Source organism: Ictalurus furcatus, unplaced genomic scaffold (genome assembly GCF_023375685.1).
Source record: "Ictalurus furcatus strain D&B unplaced genomic scaffold, Billie_1.0 ctg3, whole genome shotgun sequence".
Lineage (NCBI taxonomy): Eukaryota > Metazoa > Chordata > Actinopteri > Siluriformes > Ictaluridae > Ictalurus > Ictalurus furcatus.
In genome coordinates this window covers 37,680-55,649 of record NW_026521046.1, presented here as the reverse complement: position 1 = coordinate 55,649, position 17,970 = coordinate 37,680, and the positions used below count along the sequence as shown (strand labels likewise).

Here is a 17,970-nt window from a genome sequence, read left to right as displayed (position 1 = left end):
CCTCTAAATTTTAAACTTTTTAAACAGGAACAACCCAGCCCCACCTGCCCCCATCATCCTGTGTGACTCCCCAGTCGATACTGTGCACTCCTTCCGCTTCCTGGGAACTATCATCACCAGGACCTCAAGTGGGAGCTGAACATCAGGTCTCTCATTAAAAAAATCAGAGAGTGTACTTCCTGTGGCAACTGAAGAAGTTCAATCTACCAAAGACAATTATGGTGCACTTCTATACCTCCATCATGAGTATGGTGAGTCCATACTCGCCTCCTCCATCACCATCTAGTACACTGCTGCCACTGCCAAGGACAAGGACAGAGTGCAGCATGTCATTCGCTCTGCTGAGAAGGTGATTGGCTGCAATCTGCCACCCCTTCATTACCTGTACACTTGCAGGACCCTGAAGTGGGCAGTCATGATTATGGCTGACCCCTCTCACGCTGGACACAAACTTTTCCAGGCACTCCCCTCTGGGAGGAGGCTGCGGTCCATCAAGTCCAAAAACCTCACGCCACAAAAACAGTTTCTTCCCATCGACAACTGGCCTCATTAACAACACTGAAGACCCACCATGGTCTCTTATCCGCCTCCATGAACATTTACACATCACATTAACGAACAACCCCACATTGTTGTTTCATATGCGTTACATTAACACACAACTCAGACTGCTGTGTTCAACACATACTGTACTAATGTACAGTTAATGTCTTTATTTTTATTTTCCTAAACCTTCCAAAACATAACTTCCTAACTCTCTCTTTTTAATATTATATTATTTCTTGTATGTACTGTTATTGTTAAGCACCAGTACACCGAGACAAATTCCTTGTACATGTAAACCCACCGTACTTGACAATAAATCTGATTCTGATTCCCCCATCACTGCGAAAGACCGTTCAAAACTATGTCATGCACTTAAAAATTTCACCAATTCAAGTAGGTTTCCACAAAAAAGTATAATAAACTCCACAGGTTGCATCGCACATTTTGAGATCACGCATTTATGGCTGCAAAAATCAGAAAAAAAACTGGAAATCCTGTAAGGACTGATATTGAATCTTGCTACTTTTGCATTTCGTGGAATTTCAGAGTAATGAGGTCTAAAGCTGACATCCAAAATGTGTTTTAAAACATGTTCTGTAATGTGTTCTCCACAGTAAACACCTTACTCAACACAACATTCTTTCCCACGAGTACAGGCAGGCACGTATCCATCAGGGAGCTTCCGGGAAGTGTGATGATCATTCCCCAGGATACCATGACTGGTGTAGTTAAAGGCAGCAGAGTGCAGCAGCACCATGTCATTGAAAGCTGGAAAAGCCTTTACCTCTACGAACAGTTCGTCACTCAGTGTGAGAAAGAGGTGGCTGCATCGACAAAGTGCACCGAGGCTGGGGTGCTAGTCAGGCATGGAGTTATGGAAACATGCTAACTTTATACCTTAACAGCAGCGCACCCCTCACTCACGTACTCCAGTTTTAATCGAAGGTTCACATTTCAAATTCCTGTTGGAATCTTTCTGACCATGTTCATGTACAGTTTGTACAAGTTCCACTTATTCCTACTGATTATTGTGAAATGTTTAACAGAGGTACAGTATATTTTGAGATGTTTACATAACCTTTGAAAAGAAATTGTTGGTTTTAACTTTGCTTTCTGTTTCTGTTGTAGATTTTTAGCTTATTTATTAAATGATCTGGTGGACAGAAAATGGGAGTGAGAAACATTTGGTAGGTTTAGTGTTGAGCCATAAGTTTAAAAAAATTAATTTTGCAGTGGCACGAAGCTCAGTAGAATTTTCTGGCATGACCATCCAAGCTGTTTTTTAATTTTATTAATTACATTATTTTTGCAGACCCAGCAGATACAGTCAGGTTCATAAATATTTGGACATTGGCAAAGTTATTGTTTTTAAAAATATATATTTTTACCACAGTATATTGGAGTGGAAATAAAATAATATCCATATTCATTCTTTCATTTCTCCAGTATACTGTGTTCGACAGCTAAAATAATAACTTTGTCAAGTAACGAAGAGGAAACATTAGTATTGTCTGTACACCAAAAAAAAAGAGAACCTCTATGTCGGTACTGTTATTGCACCTCCCCATAGTCCACCTCCTCTGTATTAAAGGTCATTTTAGGTAGCAACTATAGAAAATACAGTAGTTTAAAAAAACAACACCCTACTACACACTCGTCTCCTCATGCTGCAAGTGCGCACTGGTTTTGGCCTAGTAGGGCGAGTAAGGGGAATTGAACACAGGTTATTGGGGAAAAATAAAATGTAAAGCAAGGCAAGGAGGAATGAGCACAAATTACAGCAAATCATGAGAAGCTTGTGGAAGGCTACCCCAAGTTCAATCAATGAACAGGCAATACCACTAAACACTAACAAAGTGTATGTAATTACTGTAAACAGTAAGCATAAGGGTTAATAATCTGTCATGTACATATGTTTATAGTTGAATCATTTTCAGACATGGTTTGGTAATTCCAGACAACATGGTTCAGGTTAATTGGGAAAGACTGGAAATACAGTAAGTGAAGAAAGGAAAAGTGAAGGGATTTACAGGAAGAGATGCATGAAACACCTCACACCTATGGTTAAATGATGGGTTGGTGGTTAAATGATGGACTGATGGATTTTATGTGTATTAAATGGTGTTTTTATGAAACATCATAATAAGCAGGGAAATGAGGTAGACTGGGAAATATAGAAGTTGCCTACTACTTATTTGTGGAGGCGGGGTTTGGTTGAACACCGGTTTGTGAATGGAGGGCGGAGCCAGGGAAAAGTGAGTGGTAAGGATCTACATCTGTGCAGGATTTCATAACAGGTGTTCTATGTTTCAATGAGCAGGATAAAAGGAGGAGAGAGAGGACAGACACAGGACAGCAACAGGTCAGCTGTGTGTCTAGATATGTGCATAGTGAAATAAAATTCCTGAAACGAGACAGAAATAGTGAAGGAAAATAAAGAAGTGATTTTTGAGCCTGCCTCCCATCTCCACATTTTCAGTCCACCTGTATGCAGAGATTTTTACTTAGTGTACTGTGTTCATGTAATCATAGAGATTAAAGCTGTTTATTTTTAAATCCACATTCATACCCAATCTTTTATAGAATTCACTGTAAACAGATTATGTTAAAACACACACAGAGAGTTTGAAAACACCATTAAAAGGTAAGTAGCATTTATCATTTATTTCTTGTCATACCAGCATACCATAGAATAAAAAAAGTCAAATAAATTAGAAAATAAAACCAGCATGAATTCTTAAAATGTTCAGTCCAATGTTCAGGCAAATTGGGCCGGTTGTTCAGTTAAAATGGGCCAATATAAAAAGATAACGGGTAATTTTGACTGAAATCATTTTAATTTTAACAGTAAATTGACACTATTGTGTTGAGTGTGCCATAGCAGCAACACCGTAAATATATTTCATTTAATAGAAAGCACATCTTCTCCACAGCTCTCGTGGTACAATGAGTTGCACTGACAACAGCACACCCTAAACGTTCCCGCTGCATTGAATGCTGAAGGACTGTCGTGGTCTCTCCTTTCTCCCCAGCAGTAACCTCTACACAGGGCTTACCCACCTCCCCAACCACACGGGTAGAGTAAAACTGGTCTTACAGGACAAATACATCACAATTCCACAGATGTGATGGAACATCTCTGATTGCAAGTTCCTCCAGCAGGTCTTCATACCACTGAAACCACTTTCCTAACACACTACATTGCTGTATGGTTCAAGCTGCTTGGTTTGTTTCCTGCTCTCCAGGTCCTCCCTCAGTAGAGTAGAGGTTGATGGTAAACTAACTGGTTTCTCTTCCATTATTATTTGTAGTTCCTTAGTTAAATCTGTGACCATAGGCACTTCTACTGTTTGTTCTGCATGTTGTTTTAAGTTCCTTTCTCCCCTTTTTCCTTTAGGGCCAGCCTGTGTTGGGGTTAATGAAAGTCTGGCTTTCCCCTCTCTACCGAACCCCCTATTTTCCCTTACGGTCCCCGCATAGGAACCCATAACAGGTTGCGTACTCGGTTTAAGAGGTGGAAACGATTCAGGGTCATTGAAGGATTCAGCCAATGGGGTGAGCGACTTTTTTGGCATTTCTGTTAACATTGATTTCAGGGTCTGTGCTGAACTCGCTGTGAATTTCTTTCTATATCTTGTTTTGCTCCAGGTTGCTGCTCTGTTGAAAGCCTGAATGTCCAATTCTCTTACTTCAGACAAATTGGTTGCTATTACTTCATTGTAGTGTTCTTTTAAGATCTCTATATTATTGTCCATCCACTGTGCTGTTTTGTTTGAACTTTTCCAGTGTTGACTGGTTTGGAGAAAGTTTAATGAAAGATTTTGTGACCTGTCTGAACACACTTGGTGGATAAGGATTAGCCGGTGTTGTGGCCGCCAGAATTTCTGAATGATGTAGAGCCTGTAACAATTTGAAATATTTTGTCAAGGTTAAATCTACAGCAGTTTTTGATTTGAGACACCTTGAATTTGGTTTTCACTTACATTTGCAGGTTCCCTTATTGGTCCAGAGTCAGCCAAGACTTCAAATCTATTGTGCATAATGCATAATGTAGTGTAGTGCATGTTATTGTAATAATATTAATTGAAATACTATGCATAATGCATTACGGAGGCTTTATAACATGCTTCGAATGCGTTTATCGCTCGTTATAGGCGTGTGAAAGAGTGAAGTCTTAAAGATACGTCCGTGTGTGACCTTTCCATCAGGAACACGTTTAATGTAAAAAAAAAAATCTTCTTGGAAATGACATGCTTGGGCTTGTTTGTGATGGTTTTTAGGACCAGTGCTATCTGTGTCTGATGGGTAACACCTCGAATAACGTGTGTAGAAGGTGTGAGCTTGATCCTTTCACCGTTAGCCAGACAGAGCATCTTGTTGTTGTCCAACATGGCGGTAATTTTCTCAATCCACAGGCACGTCCACAGGTACGTCGCTCACCACCCACTTGTGCGTGTCGGCGGTGTCACTGCCGAGGGACGGTTTGATGGCACTACACTCCAGTGTGAGAGGGTCGTCTTCACCATACAGCTCGTCCATGCTCACTGACTGTGGGTTGAGCATGTAGGTCTCGATGGGCTTGTAGAAGGGATTCACCTCGCAGCCCTCTGTCTCGTGGAGGGTGCGCAGTGTGTCAGCGAGGGCACGGTACGCCGTGGTCTTACCGCCTCTTGTAGGGCCCACCAGCAAGACGCCCTGGTGCACCAGCATGGTCTCGTACAGCTGGATCACCTTGGCGGTCATGCTGGAGACGGGCTGCAGGGAGCGGGCGCATAGAGCTGCCTCGATGTTCGACTGAAGCACGCCGTAGTCATGCTCGGGGACGCCCACACCAGGAAAGAGGTCCGACAGAATACCGCTAAACGCACACAAGAAAGATTGGATTGACTCGATTTACACTAGGTTCAAGATTTTCAGATTATGGATGTTCAGATGTTCCAGGATTCTTTACTTTTCATCTGGTATAACATTACAAGGTGCTAATGTTATATACTTTAAATGCTTTAAAAAAAAGTTATATAGTATATAATTACAGCTTTTTAGTTGCAAAGAATTTGCAAATGTCAGTTAATTGTACAGTCAAACCTTGGATTGCGAGCATAATTCATTCCGGAAACGTGCTCGTAATCCAAAGCACTCATATATCAAAGCGAATTTCCCCATAAGAAATAATGGAAACTCCAGATAATTTGTTCCAAAACCCAAAAATATTCATATACATAATAATGATTAACACAAAATACCATTTTATATTTTTATTACTTAAATTTAATATAAAGTAATCGAATTTATTCATTATTGTGTAGGGGGACTTTCACTGTTACTAATGGAATCACTGCTGTCTGTTGGCTCGCCGGAATCTTTTTCTTTTTGTACGACGTTAACAAGGGACCTATCCAGTGACACTTGCTTTTGCCTCCTTTTAAGGATTCCGCGGAAATGTGACATTACATTGTCGTTAAACAGATTCATTGCTCACACTGCTACAGTCTTACTCGGGTGGTGCTTTTCTACAAAATTTTGCGCTGTTTCCCACATTTTACACACCTCCCTAATCTCATTTGAAGTGAGGGATTTCTCCGTCTTTTCTCCTCCTCCTCCTCCTCCTCCTCAGACGAGACCTCCCCCATAACCTCTTGCTGTTGCTCGTGATGCAGATCCATCAGTTCGTCGGTGGTCAGCTCCTGGCCATGTTCCTCCACCAGCTCTTGAATGTCGTCTTCATTCACGTCCAGTCCCATGGTCTTTCCCAAGGACACAATTTCATCGACAACTGACTACTCGCAACTCAGCTACTCGCATACCTTGTTTGTGCTTCTCGATGATTTCCTTCTTAACTTCCACCATAATCATCTCCTTTTTCTTATCGCCTTCCTTTTCAAATTTTTTCTTCATGGGGCCATTGTCGCAGTACAGTTACTACACAGTCACAACAGTTACAGCACTATAGCAAACAGTATACGCTCACACAGATGTTGACTATACAAGTCAACGAGGCACGCTGACTGAGACCGAGCATGTGAGAGAAGAACCATCAGCTCAGTAGTGATCACGTGACGCTCGACAGACAAAGCAGCATATACGTACTACAGGTACTCGTATTGCAAGACCTCGCTCGTATATCAAGTTAAAATTTATTCAAATTTTTTGTCTATCTTGCAAAACACTCGCAAACCAAGTTACTCGCAATCCAAGGTTTGACTGTATTTCCTAATTTGTCCTGGAATTTCCTCCTAGTGCCTGATTCCAGTGATCCTGTGATAATGACCTTTGATACTCCATATGTAAGCTTTGGCATTCTTTACTATTTATCAATTTATTTTATTTTAAGTTCTGCGTCATCCTTGAGTAACTTGGGCAGGTTGGAGTATCGTAGCGCTCTAATCAACACCACGTTCTCGCTCAGGTGTGGGTTCTCTCGCTTCAGAGACCTGGAACACACATATACACACACGCTCGATTTATTCCAGCAAGACATCTGTTACATTTATAGATAGTTTTAATTAACAACTTAGAAAAAACAACGAATGAATCTAATCTTACCTAATATGTTCACCCTGTTCGTAGACGGACATACCCGGCCATGGCGATAACAGAACATGGCTCTCATGCTGAAGTCATAGTGGTCCTGCCGGGAAAGCTGCTTGCTGCACAGCTTATACAGCTGAATCATCTTCCTCGCCAGAGTCTCACTGGACTTGAAGCCCTCAGCTCACAAGTCCACCTACAACGTGAACAAGCGGGTTCAACGTGGAAACGGTTCTGTAATACGCCAGAATACATCTGTTATTGCGTTCATTACATAATGTAATGAATGACGGCACCCGAGCACACCTCTGTGATGACTGCGTGGTCGGGCACAATCATGGAGACGGATCTGAAGCGGGCCTCCAGGTTGTCCTGGAGCTCGGTCCTGCCTGCGTAGCCTGGGTTCATCGTGATTAAGGCAGCTTCCTACAAATGGAAGCAGGGGAAATGATAACGATTCAAACCCTTGCTAATATTCTGAAATCGACTGCAACACTGAGTGAGTCTGTTCCAAGAATCGATTCAGCACAAATCTCGAATTAAAGGTTAGGGGAACAACCCGCAATATTAAGTACATAGGATCATTATCATGATTAACAGGGCGATTCCTAATACCTGGTGTCAATTCATAGATACCAGGTAATGGGAATAGAGTCGATTCAAAGGAATCAAGCTTTGGAGTCGACTCTGTATTCATTGGGAATATGGAGTCAACTCCAAAGCTTGATTGTGGGGGAAGCTTGACTGAAGAACCTTGATTTCTCAGTTTGGGAACAATCCCAAAGAAATAGTCGGGAGACGCAGAGCGTTTGGCATCGTTGTGACAAACGCTGATTCTCACAGCTTTTTTTTTTTCACAGCTTTTTTTTTTTTTTTTTTTTACATTTCGTTCTGATTCTTTCCCCCTGAATGTTTGGCTAGAACTTTCTGAAACTGGGAGCTAATGCTAAATTTAATGCTCTGTTAGAAAAGACAGCTTGATGTGTGGTTTCATTAAATTCATTCAATTTAAATATCTTGTCTTTCTAAGAAAAACTGCTGATTAAGCAATGCACTATACCATATTCATGAGAAAGTAGAATTTTGTATTTGTTAATTGAAGTTTGTGTAAATTCAATACGTCGTTTTCAGCTAGTGATTAAAGAACTGGTTCATGAGTCATCTTTGTCAGATATGCTGGTGGCACTTTCTGATTTTAGTCACTTAAACATTCAAAAGAGTTATTTGTGTGTGGAACAGTGTCGCATTGCACCCGCGAATACCTGCAACCTGTAATGGAAAATAAGATTTATTTTGTTCCAACATTTTTTTGTTGTTGCTCCAAAACTGAAAAGTGTTACAATGGAAGCAGAAGTAAGTGTAGCTTCTTAAATTGTGTAGTGTAACGCAGTGTTTTTCAATCTTTTTTGAGCCATGGCACATTTTTTACATTGGAAAAATCTTGTGGCACACCACCAACCAAAAATGTTACAGAATGACACTCTGTAGCCTAATACAGTATATATAATTACAATATAGTTTCTCAATTTATTTATACTCACTCAGTGTGAAACCTGGGCCTGTTTAGATGAACACAAAGCCGATATCCTGGCAGGAATTGAAGAAAGGCATACACGAAGCTCTTCTTCAACAGCTTGCAGCCTCTCTCTGTTTTTAGTTTTTATAGCAGTTAGGCTTGAAAAGCTCAGCTCACACACACATGTTGTGGAAAATGGGAGCAATGTCAAAACTTTGTTGGCCAGAATTGGGAATTCCTTGGCAGCAGTCAACCAAAAACTGTCCAAAGGAAGTTCAGCAAATCTTAGCTTTAAACCACGATCTTGTTTCAGTTCAGTTAGTTCCTCCTGCTCCTGTAAAGTCATGTCCTTTCCAACAGCAGTCAAGGCATTCAGTGGAGGCTGAAGAGAAATAAAATGACAACTTCTCCTCAAGAGTTTTCAGATGTTTACCTATTACCTCGCACAGTGCAGCAGGGTGATCTTGCCGTTCCTCTGTGAGTGGGAACATCTCAAGGTTGGCACTTTGCACATGTTATTGCCAGAGGTGCACCTTTAAATGGAATCCATTTATTTTATCCATGCTTGTAAGCAGGTTTTCATTTCGGCCTTGCAATCGTGTGTTCGGTTCATTCAGATGATGAAATATATCTGCCAGGTATGCCAGCTTTGCACACCACTCATCACTTGCAAACAGATTTGAGTAATCAGACCTCTCATTTGTCAGAAACACTTTAAGTTCCTCCCGCAGCTCATACACGGGCCAGCAACTTGTCACGCTACGACCATCAGACCTCCGTATGGAGCAATAAGGCTTTATGCTCCGCTCACATTTCCTCACACAAAGATGCAAATATACGACTTTTCAAAGGTTGTGTCTTTACAAAGTTCCCTATGCGCACAACATCATCCAACACAGGAACTAGCTCTGCTGGTAAAGTCTTTGCAACGAAGGTGTCACGGTGCAGAAAACAGTGTGTAACAATAAGATCTGGGTTTCTTTCCTTCACTCTGCTAACGAAGCCTTAGGTGTGCCCGACCATGGCTGCAGCTCCATCAGTGCAAACACTTGTGCAATTTTCCCACGTAAGTCCTCCCTGGTCAAGATATTCTGATGTGACCCAAAAAATTTCCTCTCCTGTTGGTTTTTCTGGCAGTGCCTTACAAAATAGGAAGTTTTCTCTAATGGCATCTCCATCCACAAAACGCACATTGGCCAAGAGCTGAGAATATCCGTAGACTCAAGTTGCAACGCAAATTTCCTACTGATGCGTATCTTTTCCAAAACGTGGCTTTCAATGTCTGTAGACATGTCATCAATACGTCTGGCGATTGTGTTATCTGAGAGCGGGAGTTTAGATATGTCTTTAACCGCGTCAGGGCCGAGCATCTCGTTGACAGTGTCTTTGCAGGCAGGTAGTATTAACGTCTCTGCCACAGTGTGGGACTTCTTTCATTTAGCTACAAGTTCAGCAACTAGCTTTGAGGGCTTTCTAATTTACCTTTGTGGTTTTTCTCATTAATGTTGCCTGTTTCGGTGTGTTCATGCAGGCAAACAAAATAGTCCATCGGCTTGTTTTGAAGCGAAGGGTGTTTCGCTTGGAGATAGCGTTTAAGCTTGCTTGGCGCCATGGCGCTATTGGACAGCTTCTCGCCACACACCAAGCATAATGGAGTCGGGGTCATCTCATAGCTGGTGAAAGTAAATCCTAATGAAAGATAACTTTCGCTGTATTGCCTCGAGGTCACCGTCTTTGCTTTCTTTTTACCACCACTCATACTAGGCCCTTCACCTGGGTCACAATCTTGTCCAGGGCCCAGTTTGGAGTTTGCATTTTTCCTTTTTAAAAACTTCTCCATCACTGCCACCACGACCTGTCGCATGCGTCACTAATTCTCTTGTCTCTAAGAAGGTAGGAGGCAATTACCTACTGCCACCTAGATGAATATTACTTTACTCTGCCAGTCACTATATTACAGCACAGACACTCAGCCATGGCTTATTATTTGCAGATAATAATTAATAAATTTTAATTAAAAAAAATTTTTAAGACTACGTGAAATTGGACAATTTCTCACGGCACGCCTGACGCTCTCTCACGACACACTAGTGTGCCACGGCACAGTGGTTGAAAAACACTGCTCTACGGTATGTAGACTGTATTACATGCGTGTTGAGCAGAGAGGAGATATTATATTATACAGTATCTGGAAATATAGTGTGTGACTGCTGCTGAAATAAGGAAGAGACTTAGGATTCTCCTTTTCAAATCTGAAACCAAATTGCTGAATCAGCACAATACTTACCTGAAAAGCTCACTCTGCGAAGTCTTTGAAGTCTGGGTTTGATTCCAGGCCAATGCACAGCAGAGTTTTGAATATTGAGCCTTCACCCAAAGAACTTTAAAAGCCTTATCAATGCTGCTGAAATATACAAGAGACTTAGGGTGCTCCTTTTCTATTTTGAAACCAAACTGTTTAATCCGAACAATACTTAATGAAAAGCACACTCTGCATTGTTGTTGATCCTTTAAGATAAGCATTGGTGGTTCAGTGGTCGAATTCTGACCTGCCACACATGAGGCCAGGTTCGATTCCCCGCCAATGCACAACTGGGTTTTGAATATTGAGCCTTCACCCAAAGAACTCCACAAGCCTTATTTATTCTGCCCAAAAAAAGGGTAGCAGACACAGTCCATGTTGCTCAAATATACAAGAGCCTTAGGATGCTCCTTGTCAATTTTGAAACCAAATTGCTGAGTCAGCACAATACTTACCTGAAAAGCACCCTCTGTGAAGTCCGGGTTAGATTCCAGGCCAACGCACAACTGAGTTTTGGAGACGTTTGTGGTGCAAGAGCCTTCACCCAAAGAACTTTACACGCCTTAACAATTCTGCCCAAACTAGGGTACTCCGTGCTGCTGAAATATGGAAGAGACTTAGGATTCTCCTTTTCAATTCTGAAACCAAATTGCTGAATCAGCACAATACTTACCTGAAAAAAAGCACACTCAGCAAAGTCTTTGAAGTCTGGGTTTGATTCCCCACCAATGCACAGCAGAGTTTTGCATATGGAGTCTTCACCCAAAGCACTTCACAAGCCTCATCAATTCTGCCCAAACTAGGGTAGTGGACAAGCTCCATGCTGCTGAAATATACAAGAAATTCTCCTTTAGAATTTTAAACCAAATTGCTGAAGGAACGCAATACTCATCTGTAAATCGCACCCTGCAAAGTCTTTGGTTCTTTAAAATAAGCATTGGTGTTTCAGTGGTAACATTTTCACCTGCCATGCAGGAGGCCCGTGTTCAATTCCCGACCAATGTACAGCAGAGTTTTGACTATTGAGCCTTCACCCAAAGAACTTTACAAGCCTTATCAATTCTGCCCAAACTAGATGAACTCCATGCTGCTGAAATATACAACAGACTTAGGATGCTCCTTTTCAATTCTGAAACCAAATTGTGGAAGTGCCACAATACTTACCTGAACAGCACATTCTGGGAAGTCTTTAGCTTTTAAAGATAAGCATTGGTGGTTCAGTGGTAGAATTCTTGCCCGCCACGCGGGAGACCAGGTGTTAGTTTTGAACGTTAAGCCTTCACCAAAAGAACATTACAAACCTTATCATTTCTGCCCAAACTAGACGAACTGCATGCTGCTGAAATACACAAGAGACTTAGGATGCTCTTTTCTATTTTGAAACCAAACTGTTTAATCAGAACAATACTTAATGAAAAGCACACTCTGCATTGTCGTTGATCCGTTAAGATAAGCATTGGTGGTTCAGTGGTAGAATTCTCACCTGCCACGCGGGGGCCAGTCACACGTAGGTGTAGAGCACTGACTAGCCAATAGAAAGTGCGGAAAATCCAGGAGGAGGGTCGGACGAACCTAACGTAAAAACATCGGTTCAAATATTTATATTATATTATCTGTTACATATTGTATCTATGTATTTTTTAAAAGCAGCATTGTCAACATTTACTATTTCGATACTCTTTCAGTGTGTAAAATTAACTGTTAAAGAAGAATGTGAAATTAACAGTTGGTCAAAATTAAAATAACTATCTAAATAATATATGCAGAGTGTGTTATAGTAAGTTATTGAAAATGTATTGCAAATAAGGACTAAGATTTTAAAACATTTACAAATACAAGCTAGATAAAACATATTTACAAATACACAGGACAATTTTGTTTTGTTTTTTTAAATACAATGTTCTTGCTCTTGGAGTGATCTTTGTTGGTTGACCACGCCTGGGGAGGGTAACCATGCTCGTGAATTTCCTTCGTTTGTGTCTGTCTGACTGTGGATTGGTGGAGCTCAAACACTTTAGAGATGTTTGTTTTGTTTTGTTTTTTTAACTTTTCCAGCCTGATGAGCATCAACAACTCTTTTTCTGAGATCCTCACAAATTTCCTTTTTTTCATACCATGATACACTTCCACAAACATGTGTTGTAAAGATCAGACTTTGATAGATCCCTGTTCTACAAATAAGACAGGGTGCTCACTCACACCTGATTGTTATCCCGTTGATTGAAAACACCTGACCCTAATTTCCCCTTCAGACTAACTGCTCATGCAGACGCCAACAATGTCTGCACCATGCACGCTTCCTTTACAGAATGCGCTTAAGCAAGGTCTTTACAAGAAAAATAGGATCCAAACCCACATGGGCTGTGCCCAGCGGATTGGCAGTTCATCACCTTAACCTCTTGCTGACATAGCTCACACATATGAAATTACATCCCAGTGTGTGGAGCAAAAAAGAGGTGTCGGTGCAGGTTCTCTGCCACTGTCGTCTGGACTGCGGAATGCGTTCTGCGTTGACGGACCTCCAGAGACGCAAGAGCCTTACAGCAGCTGTGGCCAAAAAGCATTGAAATACAGCTCACGGTTGCAAAACACATAGCCACAGTGCTAGCTTTTCACATTTCTCCACCCTCTCTAGTGCTAGCTCAGGGACCTGTACAAAGCTTTCTGTTTGTAGGCGTGAGACAGACATTGTTGCAACAAAGCCAGCCATTGTTGTAAAGAGGAGGCAAAGTAACAAGTTTGCGACAAGGATGGGATTCGAACCCACGCGTGCAGAGCACAATAGATTAGTAGTCCATCGCCTTAACCTCTCGGCCACCTCGTCCAAGGCCTACTGCGTTTAACGAAAACTATGCAAATTAGGGTTTAATGTTAGCTGACTAGATGACTGCTTCTCAAATAGATTTTAGTCAAGTCTTGAGGTACGAGCTGTGCTGTCATATAAACTGAAGGGTGACGATGCGGCGAGACGGCCCAAAGGTCTCACAGAACGGGACAATTCCCTAGTTGAGCTGTCGCAATGCAATCCAATCCTTGGGCGGCTAGGTACCGACTACCTATGGACTGCCCATCTCAGCGAGTTAAATTTCTTTGGAAAATGTAACTTTTACCCATGACCCTGAAAAGGATTAAGCGGTATAGAAGATGAATGGATGGAAATGTAACTTTTATTCTTACCTGGATATACACAACGACTGTGGAAAAAGGGGGCATGAATTGGGACGTTCGTGAGGCAGCACGCTACATGGTATATAGCATGAAAGCGTGGCAGAAAAACCTGCGTAAAGCCTTTGGAGACAAGACATCAACCACCATAAGCTAACTACCCTGGCAGCGGTGGGATTTGAACCCACGCCCCCGAAGAGACTGGAGCCTAAATCCAGCGCCTTGGACCACTCGGCCACACTACCCCAGGCCAAGGTGCTGGTATACCCATTTGTGGTAAGAAGGTGACCAGGTCATTCCACCGGACAACAAGAAATCTGGCATGGGCACGACAAATGGGCTGTTGTGAGACTCAAGTGCCTTTCGCTTAACCAGCTCTGGCGGAGACATCTAACCATTTCCAGCTGAAGACAGAGCGAAGGCGTGGTCTTTTGGACGCGATTTGTCTAGGCTTAAGAACCCATGGTCCACGGTCACACCGGTAGTGTTTGCAGAAGAGCTCTTCTACTATGACCTTACATCCCTCTTACAGTGGTGCTTAAAAGTTTGTGAACCCTTTAGAACTTTCTATACATCTTCACTACCAGGACCTAAAACATCATAAGATTTTCACACAAGTATTAAAAGTAGATAAAGAGAACCTAATTAAAGGATCCAGATAAAAATATTACACATGGTCATTTATTTATTGATGAAAATGATCCAATATTGCATACCTGTGAGTGGCAAAAGTATGTGAACCTTTGCTTTCAGTATCTGGTGTGACCTCGGTGTGCAGAAACAACTGCAAACAAACGTTTCCGGTAACTGTTGATCAGTCCTGCACGTCAGCTTGGAGGAATTTTAGCCCATCCCTCATTACAGAACAGTTTCATCTCTAGGATGCGGGTGGGTTTACAGCAGCTGTGGCCAAAAAGCATTGAAATACAGCTCACTGTTGCAAAACACGTAGCCACAGTGCTAGCTTTTCACATTTCTCCATCTCTCTCAAGGATATTCAGCTGGCCTGCCATATTCGTGGAGAACGTGCTTAAACGACAACCCCGTCTAATATACACAAAGGATCTTTTAAGAGTCACTTCTTCGTCTCAGAAAACAGCTAATTTTATTTCTTGGGCTGTTTGAATATTTAGAACGTGGTACAGAGAGAAGGGGACACATTACATATTTTATATATATAAAAATGCTTTATATTTCTATCAACATGGGGGGTATAGAAATGTTTATTATTCTTTATTAATGAGTGAACTTTATTATGATAAATATACTGCTATGTATATTACATAATGTTTGTTTGTTTTATAGATGATGATGAACAGTGCAGAAGAGCCGTGTATTGTCCTTATGTGAAAACTAGACAATGCACAGTAATAACGCTGATGAGCTGTGTCTGTGTACAATAGCCCAAATCTTCCTTCTGTTCCAGGCAGCATTGTGTCTTGTGCTGGATGGAGCTTGACTGCCCTCGTGTGCCCTACCTCGGGAACGGCAATTTCCCAGCAGCGTTATTCTGTCATAAGTGTACATTTGTAGTTAGGCCCGAGTGGGGTAAGAAATATTACATGGTTAATATTACTGTGTCCCCTTTTTAACCCGTCCATGATCATTATTGTATACGTTACAAAGATAGAGGTAATGTTCTTCCCTATTTGTGGATATTCTCGAAGTGAAATAGATGAGGCCACCTAGGGAACACTAAGTTACCTATGAGCAGTGATGAGAATGACATGTCTAATAACATTAGAAATACATTAATAATGTTATAATAGAAATCAAGGTGTGCACTTTAACATTATAAAATATACATACACAGCAAAATCCACAGAAACAAATCCACTCTATTGGAGTTCATTTCAACACTTTTAACGTGTCCGGAGGGGTCCACACTCCACAGTGTCATTTTAACAATTTAATAGAGTTCACATCAACTCTTTGTATAGTTGAAATTAATCATTACTCAAGTGTTAGTTTCTCAACACCAGTGTGTAGTGTTAGAAATTAATTCTCATAGGAGTAATTCATTAAATCTCAGTGTTAATTGCATACTATTAAATGAGTTGCCTCGAACACTATAAAGCGTTAATATGCTACTGAAAATTAAAATAACATTTTAATTAACATTACTGACCCCTCAGGTCAAGTCTTTCTAAATATAACAATTGGGCACTATGTACTCTCTTTGATTATTCTCATTAGAGCACTGCTGGTCAAATAGCCTAAAGTGTGTCAGTTCGTTCACAGAGATGACAGAAAACTCATCCATTTGGTTATCTTCTATACAGTATGCATTGAAGTGGTCATCATAGAACCTAGTGCTTTCATAATTTCCTGTAATTTAAATACACTCTTCATATATTATTATATCATCAATATATAAATATATATAAAAATTATATATTTTTGAACACAGGGAGATCATAGGTACATCCAGTGCATATGAACACACCAACCCGATACTCAGTACCATAAAGTCTGACCCACTTTGTACTTGTAACACTTAAACAGTCTTCTAAATATAATGTCTGACTGAGTTCTTCCCCACCTTGCAAGTTACAGATGGTTTTTGATGTAGGACCAAATTCAAACCTTCTAAAACAATCATTTTCACAGTTAAATATCAATTGACGATGTTGCTTTACTAATGATTTAATGAGATTCTTGAAATTTTTACCACATCTTTTGAAAATATGGTGCTTAGCTTCAAATTGCATTCACCACATATGGATAAGAGGGCCAATTTTTTTTATGCATCTCAGATAGTGCATCATCAAGTGACGCTTGGGAATCGACCTCTTGTCAGGAAACAATTCTTTGAATAGAGTATGGTGATCACAGATCAGATGTTTTAAGTAACATATCATCCCATCAGTTATGGTGTAGGAGAACACTATATTGACAATCTGTATCGAAAGTAGGAGAAAGTTCCAGTGATTGTTATTCCTTTCAATAACCACCAAATATCAGTGGAGTGTTGTGCAGAAGACACCATGACTGTATGGCATTCAAACCCAGGTGCTTGCCCTCATCATCCATTTTTAGCCCACTTGGTTTGTTTTTACGGTCTGTGTAACCATAATTAAAGCTCTGTATCCTGTTTAACAAGGTACTCAAAAACCAGTTTAAGTTCATACTGTACCACACCCTCTAGCAGATCATGCATGATGTCAACAGCATAGTTATCAGTACAATGGAAATACTGTAATGAATTGAGCACACATGACTTTTTGACACCATATATTGACCGCAGTTCAGGATTTTCATTTAGTGCCTTACAATGTTCAGTATGAACCTCTTTGGAACGGAAAATTAACCCAGAATGACCTTCAGTAAATATAGATTGAACTTCTTCCTTACTAATTAAACAAAGCCTACAGAAATTAGTTGCACTGTAAGATTCCCAGCAAGCCATTTAAAGCCAAATTATCTCCTGTTACTTGAATTACTGAGCCAAACAATGGTGGTTCAAAACAAGGAAGCTGTATGTCTTTGGTTTCTAAGATTTCCAGGGCATCAATAAGGGGCTTTAGTATCACATCAAAACCATACGTCTTAAGATCTTCCGTGTAGAATAGAGCTGCAAGATGTACATTAAGCAGTACAGAGTTACACTTGGATGGAAGATTTTATTTATTTTATTTTTTTTTAAAGAGTAAAATAGATACAACCAAGTTTGTGGATCCCCCTCTTGGAACCTAGAGGGTTAGCAGTTTCAAAATCGTTGTAATAGAGTATAATCTGAAAAGCGTGCTTGTGCTGCGAGAACATGGTTTTGGAAATACGACCCATCATTAATGTCTTTGTAAACTCCAATTCCACTCTGTTTGTCCTGTAAAAAGCTCTCTCTAACTTGACCGTTTTTGGATATGGATTTCAGTGTACCCAGAATGGGTACATACATGCACTTGTCCGTTAC

The 17,970-nt window shown here is 40.8% G+C and overlaps 1 long non-coding RNA gene and 2 other non-coding genes across 6 annotated transcripts in view; all 3 read right to left on the bottom strand.

Moving 5' to 3' along the window:
* Nucleotides 1–2,009: 2,009 nt before the first annotated feature.
* LOC128604610 (uncharacterized) overlaps nt 2,010–17,970 on the bottom strand; it is a 31,765-nt gene continuing 15,804 nt past the window's right edge. Inside the window, exons 6-12 of one of the 4 annotated variants that reach the window (XR_008385220.1) lie at nt 14,774–14,960; nt 12,376–12,464; nt 11,348–12,231; nt 7,381–7,500; nt 7,090–7,270; nt 6,815–6,977; nt 2,010–5,404 (exon numbers count right to left, since the gene is read on the bottom strand). This is a non-coding gene — a long non-coding RNA (uncharacterized LOC128604610). Of the gene's footprint in view, nt 5,405–6,673; nt 6,978–7,089; nt 7,271–7,380; nt 7,501–11,347; nt 12,232–12,375; nt 12,465–14,773; nt 14,961–17,970 lie in introns of those variants that run through there. The other 3 variants (XR_008385219.1, XR_008385218.1, XR_008385217.1) reach the window with 3 other exon arrangements.
* trnas-acu (transfer RNA serine (anticodon ACU)) lies at nt 13,635–13,716 on the bottom strand. The gene has a single exon. It is a non-coding gene; the product is annotated as a tRNA-Ser (tRNA).
* On the bottom strand, nt 14,221–14,302 carry trnal-uag (transfer RNA leucine (anticodon UAG)). The gene has a single exon. It is a non-coding gene; the product is annotated as a tRNA-Leu (tRNA).